Source organism: Chiloscyllium punctatum, unplaced genomic scaffold (assembly GCF_047496795.1).
Source record: "Chiloscyllium punctatum isolate Juve2018m unplaced genomic scaffold, sChiPun1.3 scaffold_54, whole genome shotgun sequence".
Classification (NCBI taxonomy): Eukaryota; Metazoa; Chordata; class Chondrichthyes; order Orectolobiformes; family Hemiscylliidae; genus Chiloscyllium; species Chiloscyllium punctatum.
The window spans coordinates 2,591,905-2,608,011 of NW_027309789.1; positions in this window are offsets into that span (position 1 = coordinate 2,591,905).

A 16,107-nucleotide genomic window follows, 5' to 3' on the forward strand; every position below is an offset into this window, starting at 1 on the left:
CCCCTCTGATTCAGCCCCTCTGTTTCAGACCCTCTGAATCAGCCACTCTGATTCAGCCCCTCTGTTTCAGCCCCTCTGTTTCAGCCCCTCTGTTTCTCGCCCTCTGTTTCAGCCCCTCTGTTTCTCACCCTCTGTTTCAGCCACTCTGATTCAGCCCCTCTGTTTCAGCCGCTCTGTTTCAGCCCCTCTGTTTCTCGCCCTCTGTTTCAGCCCCTCTGTTTCTCACCCTCTGTTTCAGCCCCTCTGTTTCAGCCCCTGTGTTTCAGCCCCTCTGTTTCTCGGCATCTGTTTCAGCCCCTCTGATTCAGCCCCTCTGTTTCTCACCATCTGTTTCTGCCCCTCTGTTTCTCGCCCTCTTTTTCAGCCCCTCTATTTCTTGCCCTCTGTTTCAGCCCCTCTGTTTCAGCCCCTCTGTTTCAGCCCCTCTGTTTCTCGCCCTCTGTTTCAGCCACTCTGTTTCTGGCCCTCTGTTTCAGCCCCTCTGTTTCTCGCTCTCTGTTTCAGCCCCTCTGTTTCCGCCCCTCTGTTTCAGCCCCTCTGTTTCAGCCCCTCTGTTTCTCGCCCTCTGTTTCAGCCACTCTGTTTCTCGCCCTCTGTTTCAGCCACTCTGTTTCTCGCCCTCTGTTTCAGCCCCTCTGTTTCAGCCCCTCTGTTTCAGTCCCTCTGTTTCAGCCCCTCTGTTTCTCGCCCTCTGTTTCAGCCCCTCTGTTTCTCGCCCTGTGTTTCAGCCTCTCTGTTTCTCGCCCTCTGTTTCAGCCCCACTGTTTCAGCCCGTCTGTTTCTCGCCCTCTGTTTCAGCCCCTCTGTTTCTCGCCCTCTGTTTCAGCCCCTCTGTTTCTCGCCCTCTGTATCAGGCGCTTTGTTTCAGCCCCTTTGTTTCAGCCCCACTTTTTCAGCCCCTCTGTTTCTCGCCCTCTGTTTCTCGCCCTCTGATTCAGCCACTCTGTTTCTCGCCCTCTGTTTCAGCCCCTCTGTTTCAGCCCATCTGATTCAGCCTGTCTGATTCAGCCCCTCTGTTTCTCGCCCTCTGTTTCAGCCACTCTGTTACAGCCCCTCTGTTTCTTGCCCTCTGTTTCAGCCCCTCTGTTTCTCGCCCTCTGTTTCAGCCCCTCTGTTTCTCGCCCTCTGTTTCAGCCCCTCTGTTTCTCGCCCTCTGTTTCAGTCCCTCTGTTTCGCGCTCTCTGTTTCAGCCCCTCTGTTTCAGTCCCTCTGTTTCTTGCCCTCTGTTTCTGCCCCTCTGTTTCTCGTCCTCTTTTTCCGCCCCTCTGATTCAGCCCCTCTGTTTCAGACCCTCTGAATCAGCCACTCTGATTCAGCCCCTCTGTTTCAGCCCCTCTGTTTCAGCCCCTCTGTTTCTCGCCCTCTGTTTCAGCCCCTCTGTTTCTCACCCTCTGTTTCAGCCCCTCTGTTTCAGCCCCTCTGTTTCTCGCTCTCTGTTTCAGCCCCTCTGTTTCTCGGCATCTGTTTCAGCCCCTCTGATTCAGCCCCTCTGTTTCTCACCCTCTGTTTCAGACCCTCTGTTTCTCGCCCTCTTTTTCAGCCCCTCTATTTCTTGCCCTCTGTTTCAGCCCCTCTGTTTCAGCCCCTCTGTTTCAGCCCCTCTGTTTCTCGCCCTCTGTTTCAGCCCCTCTGATTCTCGCCCTCTGTTTCATCCCCTCTGTTTCTCGCCCTCTGTTTCAGCCCCTCTGATTCTCGCCCTCTGTTTCAGCCCCTCTGTTTCTCGCCCTGTGTTTCAGCCTCTCTGTTTCTCGCCCTGTGTTTCAGCCTCTCTGTTTCTCGCCCTCTGTTTCTGCCCCACTGTTTCAGCCCGTCTGTTTCAGCCCCTCTGTTTCAGCCCCTCTGTTTCTCGCCCTCTGTTTCAGCCCCTCTGTTTCTCGCCCTCTGTATCAGGCACTTTGTTTCAGCCCCTTTGTTTCAGCCCCACTTTTTCAGACCCTCTGTTTCTCGCCCTCTGTTTCTCGCCCTCTGATTCAGCCACTCTGTTTCTCGCCCTCTGTTTCAGCCCCTCTGTTTCAGCCCATCTGATTCAGCCTGTCTGATTCAGCCCCTCTGTTTCTCGCCCTCTGTTTCAGCCACTCTGTTTCAGCCCCTCTGTTTCTTGCCCTCTGTTTCAGCCCCTCTGTTTCTCGCCCTCTGTTTCAGCCCCTCTGTTTCTCGCCCTCAGTTTCAGCCCCTCTGTTTCTCGCCCTCTGTTTCAGTCCCTCTGTTTCACGCTCTCTGTTTCAGCCCCTCTGTTTCAGTCCCTCTGTTTCTTGCCCTCTGTTTCTGCCCCTCTGTTTCTCGCCCTCTTTTTCCGCCCCTCTGATTCAGCCCCTCTTTTTCAGACCCTCTGAATCAGCCACTCTGATTCAGCCCCTCTGTTTCAGCCCCTCTGTTTCAGCCCCTCTGTTTCTCGCCCTCTGTTTCAGCCCCTCTGTTTCTCACCCTCTGTTTCAGCCCCTCTGTTTCAGCCCCTCTGTTTCAGCCCCTCTGTTTCTCGGCATCTGTTTCAGCCCCTCTGATTCAGCCCCTCTGTTTATCACCCTCTGTTTCTGCCCCTCTGTTTCTCGCCCTCTTTTTCAGCCCCTCTATTTCTTGCCCTCTGTTTCAGCCCCTCTGTTTCAGCCCCTCTGTTTCAGCCCCTCTGTTTCTCGCCCTCTGTTTCAGCCACTCTGTTTCTGGCCCTCTGTTTCAGCCCCTCTGTTTCTCGCTCTCTGTTTCAGCCCCTCTGTTTCCGCCCCTCTGTTTCAGCCCCTCTGTTTCAGCCCCTCTGTTTCTCGCCCTCTGTTTCAGCCACTCTGTTTCTCGCCCTCTGTTTCAGCCACTCTGTTTCTCGCCCTGTGTTTCAGCCCCTCTGTTTCTCGCCCTCTGTTTCAGCCCCTCTGTTTCTCGCCCTGTGTTTCAGCCTCTCTGTTTCTCGCCCTCTGTTTCAGCCCCACTGTTTCAGCCCGTCTGTTTCAGCCCCTCTGTTTCAGCCCCTCTGTTTCTCGCCCTCTGTTTCAGCCCCTCTGTTTCTCGCCCTCTGTATCAGGCGCTTTGTTTCAGCCCCTTTGTTTCAGCCCCACTTTTTCAGCCCCTCTGTTTCTCGCCCTCTGTTTCTCGCCCTCTGATTCAGCCACTCTGTTTCTCGCCCTCTGTTTCAGCCCCTCTGTTTCAGCCCATCTGATTCAGCCTGTCTGATTCAGCCCCTCTGTTTCTCGCCCTCTGTTTCAGCCACTCTGTTACAGCCCCTCTGTTTCTTGCCCTCTGTTTCAGCCCCTCTGTTTCTCGCCCTCTGTTTCAGCCCCTCTGTTTCTCGCCCTCTGTTTCAGCCCCTCTGTTTCTCGCCCTCTGTTTCAGTCCCTCTGTTTCGCGCTCTCTGTTTCAGCCCCTCTGTTTCAGACCCTCTGTTTCTTGGCCTCTGTTTCTGCCCCTCTGTTTCTCGTCCTCTTTTTCCGCCCCTCTGATTCAGCCCCTCTGTTTCAGACCCTCTGAATCAGCCACTCTGATTCAGCCCCTCTGTTTCAGCCCCTCTGTTTCAGCCCCTCTGTTTCTCGCCCTCTGTTTCAGCCCCTCTGTTTCTCACCCTCTGTTTCAGCCACTCTGATTCAGCCCCTCTGTTTCAGCCGCTCTGTTTCAGCCCCTCTGTTTCTCGCCCTCTGTTTCAGCCCCTCTGTTTCTCACCCTCTGTTTCAGCCCCTCTGTTTCAGCCCCTGTGTTTCAGCCCCTCTGTTTCTCGGCATCTGTTTCAGCCCCTCTGATTCAGCCCCTCTGTTTCTCACCATCTGTTTCTGCCCCTCTGTTTCTCGCCCTCTTTTTCAGCCCCTCTATTTCTTGCCCTCTGTTTCAGCCCCTCTGTTTCAGCCCCTCTGTTTCAGCCCCTCTGTTTCTCGCCCTCTGTTTCAGCCACTCTGTTTCTGGCCCTCTGTTTCAGCCCCTCTGTTTCTCGCTCTCTGTTTCAGCCCCTCTGTTTCCGCCCCTCTGTTTCAGCCCCTCTGTTTCAGCCCCTCTGTTTCTCGCCCTCTGTTTCAGCCACTCTGTTTCTCGCCCTCTGTTTCAGCCACTCTGTTTCTCGCCCTCTGTTTCAGCCCCTCTGTTTCAGCCCCTCTGTTTCAGTCCCTCTGTTTCAGCCCCTCTGTTTCTCGCCCTCTGTTTCAGCCCCTCTGTTTCTCGCCCTGTGTTTCAGCCTCTCTGTTTCTCGCCCTCTGTTTCAGCCCCACTGTTTCAGCCCGTCTGTTTCTCGCCCTCTGTTTCAGCCCCTCTGTTTCTCGCCCTCTGTTTCAGCCCCTCTGTTTCTCGCCCTCTGTATCAGGCGCTTTGTTTCAGCCCCTTTGTTTCAGCCCCACTTTTTCAGCCCCTCTGTTTCTCGCCCTCTGTTTCTCGCCCTCTGATTCAGCCACTCTGTTTCTCGCCCTCTGTTTCAGCCCCTCTGTTTCAGCCCATCTGATTCAGCCTGTCTGATTCAGCCCCTCTGTTTCTCGCCCTCTGTTTCAGCCACTCTGTTACAGCCCCTCTGTTTCTTGCCCTCTGTTTCAGCCCCTCTGTTTCTCGCCCTCTGTTTCAGCCCCTCTGTTTCTCGCCCTCTGTTTCAGCCCCTCTGTTTCTCGCCCTCTGTTTCAGTCCCTCTGTTTCGCGCTCTCTGTTTCAGCCCCTCTGTTTCAGTCCCTCTGTTTCTTGCCCACTGTTTCTGCCCCTCTGTTTCTCGTCCTCTTTTTCCGCCCCTCTGATTCAGCCCCTCTGTTTCAGACCCTCTGAATCAGCCACTCTGATTCAGCCCCTCTGTTTCAGCCCCTCTGTTTCAGCCCCTCTGTTTCTCGCCCTCTGTTTCAGCCCCTCTGTTTCTCACCCTCTGTTTCAGCCCCTCTGTTTCAGCCCCTCTGTTTCTCGCTCTCTGTTTCAGCCCCTCTGTTTCTCGGCATCTGTTTCAGCCCCTCTGATTCAGCCCCTCTGTTTCTCACCCTCTGTTTCAGACCCTCTGTTTCTCGCCCTCTTTTTCAGCCCCTCTATTTCTTGCCCTCTGTTTCAGCCCCTCTGTTTCAGCCCCTCTGTTTCAGCCCCTCTGTTTCTCGCCCTCTGTTTCAGCCCCTCTGATTCTCGCCCTCTGTTTCATCCCCTCTGTTTCTCGCCCTCTGTTTCAGCCCCTTTATTTCTCGCCCTCTGTTTCAGCCCCTCTGTTTCAGCCCCACTGTTTCAGCCCCTCTGTTTCAGCCCCTCTGTTTCTCGCCCTCTGTTTCAGCCCCTCTGTTTCTCGCCCTCTGTTTCAGCCCCTCTGTTTCTCGCCCTCTGTTTCAGCCCCTCTGTTTCAGACCCTCTGTTTCAGTCCCTCTGTTTCTCGCCCTCTGTTTCTCGCCCTCTGTTTCAGCCCCTTTATTTCTCGCCCTCTGTTTCTCGCCCTCTTTTTCCGCCCCTCTGATTCAGCCCCTCTGTTTCAGACCCTCTGAATCAGCCACTCTGATTCAGCCCCTCTGTTTCAGCCCCTCTGTTTCAGCCCCTCTGTTTCTCGCCCTCTGTTTCAGCCCCTCTGTTTCTCACCCTCTGTTTCAGCCCCTCTGTTTCAGCCCCTCTGTTTCTCGCCCTCTGTTTCAGCCCCTCTGTTTCTCGGCATCTGTTTCAGCCCCTCTGATTCAGCCCCTCTGTTTCTCACCCACTGTTTCAGCCCCTCTGTTTCTCGCCCTCTTTTTCAGCCCATCTATTTCTTGCCTTCTGTTTCAGCCCCTCTGTTTCAGCCCCTCTGATTCAGCCCCTCTGTTTCTCACCCACTGTTTCAGCCCCTCTGTTTCTCGCCCTCTTTTTCAGCCCATCTATTTCTTGCCTTCTGTTTCAGCCCCTCTGTTTCAGCCCCTCTGTTTCAGCCCCTCTGTTTCTCGCCCTCTGTTTCAGCCCCTCTGTTTCTCGCCCTCTGTTTCAGCCCCTCTGTTTCTCACCCTCTGTTTCAGCGCCTCTGTTTCAGCCACTCTGTTTCTCGCCCTCTGTTTCAGCCCCTCTGTTTCTCGGCATCTGTTTCAGCCCCTCTGATTCAGCCCCTCTGTTTCTCACCCTCTGTTTCAGCCCCTCTGTTTCTCGCCCTCTTTTTCAGCCCCTCTATTTCTTGCCCTCTGTTTCAGCCCCTCTGTTTCAGCCCCTCTGTTTCAGCCCCTCTGTTTCTCGCCCTCTGTTTCAGCCACTCTGTTTCTGGCCCTCTGTTTCAGCCCCTCTGTTTCTCGCTCTCTGTTTCAGCCCCTCTGTTTCCGCCCCTCTGTTTCAGCCCCTCTGTTTCAGCCCCTCTGTTTCTCGCCCTCTGTTTCAGCCACTCTGTTTCTCGCCCTCTGTTTCAGCCCCTCTGTTTCAGCCCCTCTGTTTCAGTCCCTCTGTTTCAGCCCCTCTGTTTCTCGCCCTCTGTTTCAGCCCCTCTGTTTCTCGCCCTGTGTTTCAGCCTCTCTGTTTCTCGCCCTGTGTTTCAGCCTCTCTGTTTCTCGCCCTCTGTTTCTGCCCCACTGTTTCAGCCCGTCTGTTTCAGCCCCTCTGTTTCAGCCCCTCTGTTTCTCGCCCTCTGTTTCAGCCCCTCTGTTTCTCGCCCTCTGTATCAGGCACTTTGTTTCAGCCCCTTTGTTTCAGCCCCACTTTTTCAGACCCTCTGTTTCTCGCCCTCTGTTTCTCGCCCTCTGATTCAGCCACTCTGTTTCTCGCCCTCTGTTTCAGCCCCTCTGTTTCAGCCCATCTGATTCAGCCTGTCTGATTCAGCCCCTCTGTTTCTCGCCCTCTGTTTCAGCCACTCTGTTTCAGCCCCTCTGTTTCTTGCCCTCTGTTTCAGCCCCTCTGTTTCTCGCCCTCTGTTTCAGCCCCTCTGTTTCTCGCCCTCAGTTTCAGCCCCTCTGTTTCTCGCCCTCTGTTTCAGTCCCTCTGTTTCGCGCTCTCTGTTTCAGCCCCTCTGTTTCAGTCCCTCTGTTTCTTGCCCTCTGTTTCTGCCCCTCTGTTTCTCGCCCTCTTTTTCTGCCCCTCTGATTCAGCCCCTCTGTTTCAGACCCTCTGAATCAGCCACTCTGATTCAGCCCCTCTGTTTCAGCCCCTCTGTTTCAGCCCCTCTGTTTCTCGCCCTCTGTTTCAGCCCCTCTGTTTCTCACCCTCTGTTTCAGCCCCTCTGTTTCAGCCCCTCTGTTTCTCGGCATCTGTTTCAGCCCCTCTGATTCAGCCCCTCTGTTTATCACCCTCTGTTTCTGCCCCTCTGTTTCTCGCCCTCTTTTTCAGCCCCTCTATTTCTTGCCCTCTGTTTCAGCCCCTCTGTTTCAGCCCCTCTGTTTCAGCCCCTCTGTTTCTCGCCCTCTGTTTCAGCCACTCTGTTTCTGGCCCTCTGTTTCAGCCCCTCTGTATCTCGCTCCCTGTTTCAGCCCCTCTGTTTCCGCCCCTCTGTTTCAGCCCCTCTGTTTCAGCCCCTCTGTTTCTCGCCCTCTGTTTCAGCCACTCTGTTTCTCGCCCTCTGTTTCAGCCACTCTGTTTCTCGCCCTCTGTTTCAGCCCCTCTGTTTCAGCCCCTCTGTTTCAGTCCCTCTGTTTCAGCCCCTCTGTTTCTCGCCCTCTGTTTCAGCCCCTCTGTTTCTCGCCCTGTGTTTCAGCCTCTCTGTTTCTCGCCCTCTGTTTCAGCCCCACTGTTTCAGCCCCTCTGTTTCAGCCCCTCTGTTTCAGCCCCTCTGTTTCTCGCCCTCTGTTTCAGCCCCTCTGTTTCTCGCCCTCTGTATCAGGCGCTTTGTTTCAGCCCCTTTGTTTCAGCCCCACTTTTTCAGCCCCTCTGTTTCTCGCCCTCTGTTTCTCGCCCTCTGATTCAGCCACTCTGTTTCTCGCCCTCTGTTTCAGCCCCTCTGTTTCTTGCCCTCTGTTTCAGCCACTCTGTTTCTCGCCCTCTGTTTCAGCCTCTCTGTATCTCGCCCTCTGTTTCAGCCCCTCTGTTTCAGCCCCTCTGTTTCAGCCCCTCTGTTTCAGCCCTCTGTTTCTCGCCCTCTGTTTCAGGCCCTCTGTTTCTCGCCCTCTGTTTCAGCCTCTCTGTTTCTCGCCCTCTGTTTCAGCCCCTCTCTTTCAGCCCCTCTGTATCTCGCCCTCTGTTTCAGCCCCTCTGTTTCTCGCCCTCTGTATCAGCGGCTTTGTTTCAGCCCCTCTGTTTCAGCCCCTCTTTTTCAGCCGCTTTGTTTCAGCCCCTCTGTTTCAGCCCCTCTTTTTCAGCCCCTCTGTTTCTCGCCCTCTGTTTCTCGCCCACTGTTTCAGCCCCTCTGTTTCAGCCCCTCTGATTCAGCCCCTCTGTTTCAGCCCCTCTGTTTCTCGCCCTCTGTTTCAGCCCCTCTGTTTCTTGCCCTCTGTTTCAGCCCCTCTGGTTCTCGCCCTCTGTTTCAGCCTCTCTGTTTCTTGCCCTCGGATTCAGCCCCTCTGTTTCAGCCCCTCTGTTTCAGCCCCTCTGTTTCTCGCCCTCTGTTTCAGCCCCTCTGTTTCTTGCCCTCTGTTTCAGCCACTCTGTTTCTCGCCCTCTGTTTCAGCCTCTCTGTATCTCGCCCTCTGTTTCAGCCCCTCTGTTTCAGCCCCTCTGTTTCAGCCCCTCTGTTTCAGCCCTCTGTTTCTCGCGCTCTGTTTCAGGCCCTCTGTTTCTCGCCCTCTGTTTCAGCCTCTCTGTTTCTCGCCCTCTGTTTCAGCCCCTCTGTTTCAGTCCCTCTGATTCAGCCCCTCTGATTCAGCCCCTCTCTTTCTCGCCCTCTGTTTCAGCCCCTCTGTTTCAGCCCCTCTGTTTCTGCCCCTCTGTTTCAGCCGCTCTGTTTCTCGCCCTCTGTTTCAGCCCCTCTGTTCTTCGCCCTCTGTTTCAGCCCCTCTGTTTCAGGCTCTCTGTTTCAGCCCGTCTGTTTCAGCCCCTCTGTTTCTTGCCCTCTGTTTCTCGCCCGCTGTTTCAGCCCCTTTGTTTCTCGCCCTCTGTTTCAGCCCCTCTGTTTCAGCCCCTCTGATTCAGCCCCTCTGTTTCAGCCCCTCTGTTTCAGCCCCTCTGTTTCTCGCCCTCAGTTTCTGCCCCTCTGTTTCACGCCCTCTGTTTCAGCCCCTCTGTTTCTCGCCCTATGTTTCAGCCCCTCTGTTTCAGCCCCTCTGTTTCTCGCACTCTGTTTCTGCCCCTCAGTTTCTCACCCTCTGTTTCAGCCCCTCTGTTTCTCGCCTTCTGTTTCAGCCCCTCTGATTCAGCCCCTCTGTTTCAGCCCCTCTGATTCAGCCCCTCTGATTCAGCCCCTCTGTTTCTCGCCCTCTGTTTCAGCCCCTCTGTTTCAGCCCTTCTGTTTCAGCCACTCTGTTTCAGCCCCTCTGTTTCTTGCCCTCTGTTTCAGCCCCTCTGTTTCTCGACCTCTGTTTCAGTCCCTCTGTTTCTCGCCATCTGTTTCAGCCCCTCTGTTTCGCGCTCTCTGTTTCAGCCCCTCTGTTTCAGCTCCTCTGTTTCTCGCCCTCTGTTTCTGCCCCTCTGTTTCGCCCTCTGTTTCAGCCCCTCTGATTAAGCCCCTCTGTTTCAGCCCCTCTGAATCAGCCCCTCTGATGCAGCCCCTCTGTTTCAGCCCCTCTGTTTCTGCCCCTCTGTTTCTCGCCCTCTGTTTCAGCCCCTCTGTTTCTCACCCTCTGTTTCAGACCCTCTGTTTCAGCCCCTCTGTTTCTCGCTCTCTGTTTCAGCCCCTCTGTTTCTCGCCCTCTGTTTCAGCCCCTCTGATTCAGCCCCTCTGTTTCTCGCCCTCTGTTTCAGCCCCTCTGTTTCTCGCCCTCTGTTTCAGCCCCTCTGTTTCTCACCCTCTGTTTCAGCCCCTCTGTTTCAGCCCCTCTGTTTCTCGCCTTCTGTTTCAGCCCCTCTGTTTCTCGCCCTCTGTTTCAGCCCCTCTGTTTCTCGCCCTCTGTTTCAGCCCCTCTATTTCTCGCCCTCTGTTTCAGCCCCTCTGTTTTAGCCCCACTGTTTCAGCCCCTTTGTTTCAGCCCCTCTGTTTCTCGCCCTCTGTTTCAGCCGCTCTGTTTCTCGCCCTCTGTATCAGCCCCTCTGTTTCAGCCCAACTGATTCAGTCCCTCTGTTTCACGCCCTCTGTTTATGGCCCTCTGTTTCAGCCCCTCTGTTTCTCGCTCTCTGTTTCAGCCCCTCTGTTTCAGCCCCTCTGTTTCAGCCCCTCTGTTTCTCGCCCTCTGTTTCAGCCCCTCTGTTTCTTGCCCTCTGTTTCAGCAACTCTGTTTCTCGCCCTCTGTTTCAGCAACTCTGTTTCTCGCCCTCTGTTTCAGCCCCTCTGTTTCAGCCCCTCTGTTTCAGCCCCTCTGTTTCAGCCCCTCTGTTTCTCGCCCTCTGTTTCAGCCCCTCTGATTCAGCCCCTCTGTTTCTCGCCCTCTGTTTCAGCCTCTCTGGTTCTCGCCCTCTGTTTCAGCCCCTCTGTTTCTCGCCCTTTGTTTCAGCCCCTCTGTTACTCGCCCTCTGTTTCAGCCCCTCTGTTTCAGCCCCTCTGTTTCAGCCCCTCTGTTTCTCGCCCTCTGTTTCAGCCCCTCTGTTTCTCGCCCTCTGTTGCAGCCCCTCGGTTTCTCGCCCTCTGTTTCAGCCCCTCTATTTCTCGCCCTCTGTTTCAGCCCCTCTATTTTAGCCCCACTGTTTCAGCCCCTTTGTTTCAGCCACTGTTTCTCGCCCTCTGTTTCAGCCCCTCTGTTTCCGCCCCTCTGTTTCAGCCCCTCTGTTTCTCGCTCTCTGTTTCAGCCCCTCTGTTTCCGCCCCTCTGTTTCAGCCCCTCTGTTTCAGCCCCTCTGTTTCTCGCCCTCTGTTTCAGCCCCTCTGTTTCTTGCCCTCTGTTTCAGCCCCTCTGTTTCTCGCCCTCTGTTTCAGCCACTCTGTTTCTGGCCCTCTGTTTCAGCCCCTCTGTTTCTCGCTCTCTGTTTCAGCCCCTCTGTTTCCGCCCCTCTGTTTCAGCCCCTCTGTTTCTGCCCCTCTGTTTCTCGCCCTCTGTTTCAGCCACTCTGTTTCTCGCCCTCTGTTTCAGCCACTCTGTTTCTCGCCCTCTGTTTCAGCCCCTCTGTTTCAGCCCCTCTGTTTCAGTCCCTCTGTTTCAGCCCCTCTGTTTCTCGCCCTCTGTTTCAGCCCCTCTGTTTCTCGCCCTGTGTTTCAGCCTCTCTGTTTCTCGCCCTCTGCTTCAGCCCCACTGTTTCAGCCCGTCTGTTTCAGCCCCTCTGTTTCAGCCCCTCTGTTTCTCGCCCTCTGTTTCTGCCCCTCTGTTTCTCGCCCTCTGTATCAGGCGCTTTGTTTCAGCCCCTTTGTTTCAGCCCCACTTTTTCAGCCCCTCTGTTTCTCGCCCTCTGTTTCTCGCCCTCTGATTCAGCCACTCTGTTTCTCGCACTCTGTTTCAGCCCCTCTGTTTCAGCCCATCTGATTCAGCCTGTCTGATTCAGCCCCTCTGTTTCTCGCCCTCTGTTTCAGCCACTCTGTTTCAGCCCCTCTGTTTCTTGCCCTCTGTTTCAGCCCCTCTGTTTCTCGCCCTCTGTTTCAGCCCCTCTGTTTCTCGCCGTCTGTTTCAGCCCCTCTGTTTCTCGCCCTCTGTTTCAGCCCCTCTGTTTCTCACCCTCTGTTTCAGCCCCTTTGTTTCAGCCACTCTGTTTCTCGCCCTCTGTTTCAGCCCCTCTGTTTCTCGGCATCTGTTTCAGCCCCTCTGATTCAGCCCCTCTGTTTCTCGCCCTCTGTTTCAGCCCCTCTGTTTCTCGCCCTCTGTTTCAGTCCCTCTGTTTCGCGCTCTCTGTTTTAGCCCCTCTGTTTCAGTCCCTCTGTTTCTTGCCCTCTGTTTCTGCCCCTCTGATTCTCGCCCTCTTTTTCCGCCCCTCTGATTCAGCCCCTCTGTTTCAGACCCTCTGTTTCAGTCCCTCTGTTTCTCGCCCTCTGTTTCTCGCCCTCTGTTTCAGCCCCTCTGTTTCTCGCCCTCTGTTTCAGCCCCTCTGTTTCTCACCCTCTGTTTCAGCCCCTCTGTTTCAGCCACTCTGTTTCTCGCCCTCTGTTTCAGCCCCTCTGTTTCTCGGCATCTGTTTCAGCCCCTCTGATTCAGCCCCTCTGTTTCTCACCCTCTGTTTCAGCCCCTCTGTTTCTCGCCCTCTTTTTCAGCCCCTCTATTTCTTGCCCTCTGTTTCAGCCCCTCTGTTTCAGCCCCTCTGTTTCAGCCCCTCTGTTTCTCGCCCTCTGTTTCAGCCACTCTGTTTCTGGCCCTCTGTTTCAGCCCCTCTGTTTCTCGCTCTCTGTTTCAGCCCCTCTGTTTCCGCCCCTCTGTTTCAGCCCCTCTGTTTCAGCCCCTCTGTTTCTCGCCCTCTGTTTCAGCCACTCTGTTTCTCGCCCTCTGTTTCAGCCACTCTGTTTCTCGCCCTCTGTTTCAGCCCCTCTGTTTCAGCCCCTCTGTTTCAGTCCCTCTGTTTCAGCCCCTCTGTTTCTCGCCCTCTTTTTCAGCCCCTCTATTTCTTGCCCTCTGTTTCAGCCCCTCTGTTTCAGCCCCTCTGTTTCAGCCCCTCTGTTTCTCGCCCTCTGTTTCAGCCACTCTGTTTCTGGCCCTCTGTTTCAGCCCCTCTGTTTCTCGCTCTCTGTTTCAGCCCCTCTGTTTCCGCCCCTCTGTTTCAGCCCCTCTGTTTCAGCCCCTCTGTTTCTCGCCTTCTGTTTCAGCCACTCTGTTTCTCGCCCTCTGTTTCAGCCACTCTGTTTCTCGCCCTCTGTTTCAGCCCCTCTGTTTCAGCCCCTCTGTTTCAGTCCCTCTGTTTCAGCCCCTCTGTTTCTCGCCCTCTGTTTCAGCCCCTCTGTTTCTCGCCCTGTGTTTCAGCCTCTCTGTTTCTCGCCCTGTGTTTCAGCCTCTCTGTTTCTTGCCCTCTGTTTCTGCCCCACTGTTTCAGCCCGTCTGTTTCAGCCCCTCTGTTTCAGCCCCTCTGTTTCTCGCCCTCTGTTTCAGCCCCTCTGTTTCTCGCCCTCTGTATCAGGCACTTTGTTTCAGCCCCTTTGTTTCAGCCCCACTTTTTCAGACCCTCTGTTTCTCGCCCTCTGTTTCTCGCCCTCTGATTCAGCCACTCTGTTTCTCGCCCTCTGTTTCAGCCCCTCTGTTTCAGCCCATCTGATTCAGCCTGTCTGATTCAGCCCCTCTGTTTCTCGCCCTCTGTTTCAGCCACTCTGTTTCAGCCCCTCTGTTTCTTGCCCTCTGTTTCAGCCCCTCTGTTTCTCGCCCTCTGTTTCAGCCCCTCTGTTTCTCGCCCTCAGTTTCAGCCCCTCTGTTTCTCGCCCTCTGTTTCAGTCCCTCTGTTTCGCGCTCTCTGTTTCAGCCCCTCTGTTTCAGTCCCTCTGTTTCTTGCCCTCTGTTTCTGCCCCTCTGTTTCTCGCCCTCTTTTTACGCCCCTCTGATTCAGCCCCTCTGTTTCAGACCCTCTGTTTCAGCCACTCTGATTCAGCCCCTCTGTTTCAGCCGCTCTGTTTCAGCCCCTCTGTTTCTCGCCCTCTGTTTCAGCCCCTCTGTTTCAGCCCCTCTGTTTCTCGCCCTCTGTTTCAGCCCCTCTGTTTCTCGGCATCTGTTTCAGCCCCTCTGATTCAGCCCCTCTGTTTCTCACCCTCTGTTTCAGCCCCTCTGTTTCTCGCCCTCTTTTTCAGCCCCTCTATTTCTTGCCCTCTGTTTCAGCCCCTCTGTTTCAGCCCCTCTGTTTCAGCCCCTCTGTTTCTCGCCCTCTGTTTCAGCCACTCTGTTTCTGGCCCTCTGTTTCAGCCCCTCTGTTTCTCGCTCTCTGTTTCAGCCCCTCTGTTTCCGCCCCTCTGTTTCAGCCCCTCTGTTTCAGCCCCTCTGTTTCTCGCCCTCTGTTTCAGCCACTCTGTTTCTCGCCCTCTGTTTCAGCCACTCTGTTTCTCGCCCTCTGTTTCAGCCCCTCTGTTTCAGCCACTCTGTTTCAGTCCCTCTGTTTCAGCCCCTCTGTTTCTCGCCCTCTGTTTCAGCCCCTCTGTTTCTCGCCCTGTGTTTCAGCCTCTCTGTTTCTCGCCCTGTGTTTCAGCCTCTCTGTTTCTCGCCCTCTGTTTCTGCCCCACTGTTTCAGCCCGTCTGTTTCAGCCCCTCTGTTTCAGCCCCTCTGTTTCTCGCCCTCTGTTTCAGCCCCTCTGTTTCTCGCCCTCTGTATCAGGCACTTTGTTTCAGCCCCTTTGTTTCAGCCCCACTTTTTCAGACCCTCTGTTTCTCGCCCTCTGTTTCTCGCCCTCTGATTCAGCCACTCTGTTTCTCGCCCTCTGTTTCAGCCCCTCTGTTTCAGCCCATCTGATTCAGCCTGTCTGATTCAGCCCCTCTGTTTCTCGCCCTCTGTTTCAGCCACTCTGTTTCAGCCCCTCTGTTTCTTGCCCTCTGTTTCAGCCCCTCTGTTTCTCGCCCTCTGTTTCAGCCCCTCTGTTTCTCGCCCTCAGTTTCAGCCCCTCTGTTTCTCGCCCTCTGTTTCAGTCCCTCTGTTTCGCGCTCTCTGTTTCAGCCCCTCTGTTTCAGTCCCTCTGTTTCTTGCCCTCTGTTTCTGCCCCTCTGTTTCTCGCCCTCTTTTTCCGCCCCTCTGATTCAGCCCCTCTGTTTCAGACCCTCTGAATCAGCCACTCTGATTCAGCCCCTCTGTTTCAGCCCCTCTGTTTCAGCCCCTCTGTTTCTCGCCCTCTGTTTCAGCCCCTCTGTTTCTCACCCTCTGTTTCAGCCCCTCTGTTTCAGCCCCTCTGTTTCTCGCCCTCTGTTTCAGCCCCTCTGTTTCTCGGCATCTGTTTCAGCCCCTCTGATTCAGCCCCTCTGTTTCTCACCCTCTGTTTCAGCCCCTCTGTTTCTCGCCCTCTTTTTCAGCCCCTCTATTTCTTGCCCTCTGTTTCAGCCCCTCTGTTTCAGCCCCTCTGTTTCAGCCCCTCTGTTTCTCGCCCTCTGTTTCAGCCACTCTGTTTCTGGCCCTCTGTTTCAGCCCCTCTGTTTCTCGCTCTCTGTTTCAGCCCCTCTGTTTCCGCCCCTCTGTTTCAGCCCCTCTGTTTCAGCCCCTCTGTTTCTCGCCCTCTGTTTCAGCCACTCTGTTTCTCGCCCTCTGTTTCAGCCACTCTGTTTCTCGCCCTCTGTTTCAGCCCCTCTGTTTCAGCCACTCTGTTTCAGTCCCTCTGTTTCAGCCCCTCTGTTTCTCGCCCTCTGTTTCAGCCCCTCTGTTTCTCGCCCTGTGTTTCAGCCTCTCTGTTTCTCGCCCTGTGTTTCAGCCTCTCTGTTTCTCGCCCTCTGTTTCTGCCCCACTGTTTCAGCCCGTCTGTTTCAGCCCCTCTGTTTCAGCCCCTCTGTTTCTCGCCCTCTGTTTCAGCCCCTCTGTTTCTCGCCCTCTGTATCAGGCACTTTGTTTCAGCCCCTTTGTTTCAGCCCCACTTTTTCAGACCCTCTGTTTCTCGCCCTCTGTTTCTCGCCCTCTGATTCAGCCACTCTGTTTCTCGCCCTCTGTTTCAGCCCCTCTGTTTCAGCCCATCTGATTCAGCCTGTCTGATTCAGCCCCTCTGTTTCTCGCCCTCTGTTTCAGCCACTCTGTTTCAGCCCCTCTGTTTCTTGCCCTCTGTTTCAGCCCCTCTGTTTCTCGCCCTCTGTTTCAGCCCCTCTGTTTCTCGCCCTCAGTTTCAGCCCCTCTGTTTCTCGCCCTCTGTTTCAGTCCCTCTGTTTCGCGCTCTCTGTTTCGGCCCCTCTGTTTCAGTCCCTCTGTTTCTTGCCCTCTGTTTCTGCCCCTCTGTTTCTCGCCCTCTTTTTCCGCCCCTCTGATTCAGCCCCTCTTTTTCAGACCCTCTGAATCAGCCACTCTGATTCAGCCCCTCTGTTTCAGCCCCTCTGTTTCAGCCCCTCTGTTTCTCGCCCTCTGTTTCAGCCCCTCTGTTTCTCACCCTCTGTTTCAGCCCCTCTGTTTCAGCCCCTCTGTTTCAGCCCCTCTGTTTCTCGGCATCTGTTTCAGCCCCTCTGATTCAGCCCCTCTGTTTATCACCCTCTGTTTCTGCCCCTCTGTTTCTCGCCCTCTTTTTCAGCCCCTCTATTTCTTGCCCTCTGTTTCAGCCCCTCTGTTTCAGCCCCTCTGTTTCAGCCCCTCTGTTTCTCGCCCTCTGTTTCAGCCACTCTGTTTCTGGCCCTCTGTTTCAGCCCCTCTGTTTCTCGCTCTCTGTTTCAGCCCCTCTGTTTCC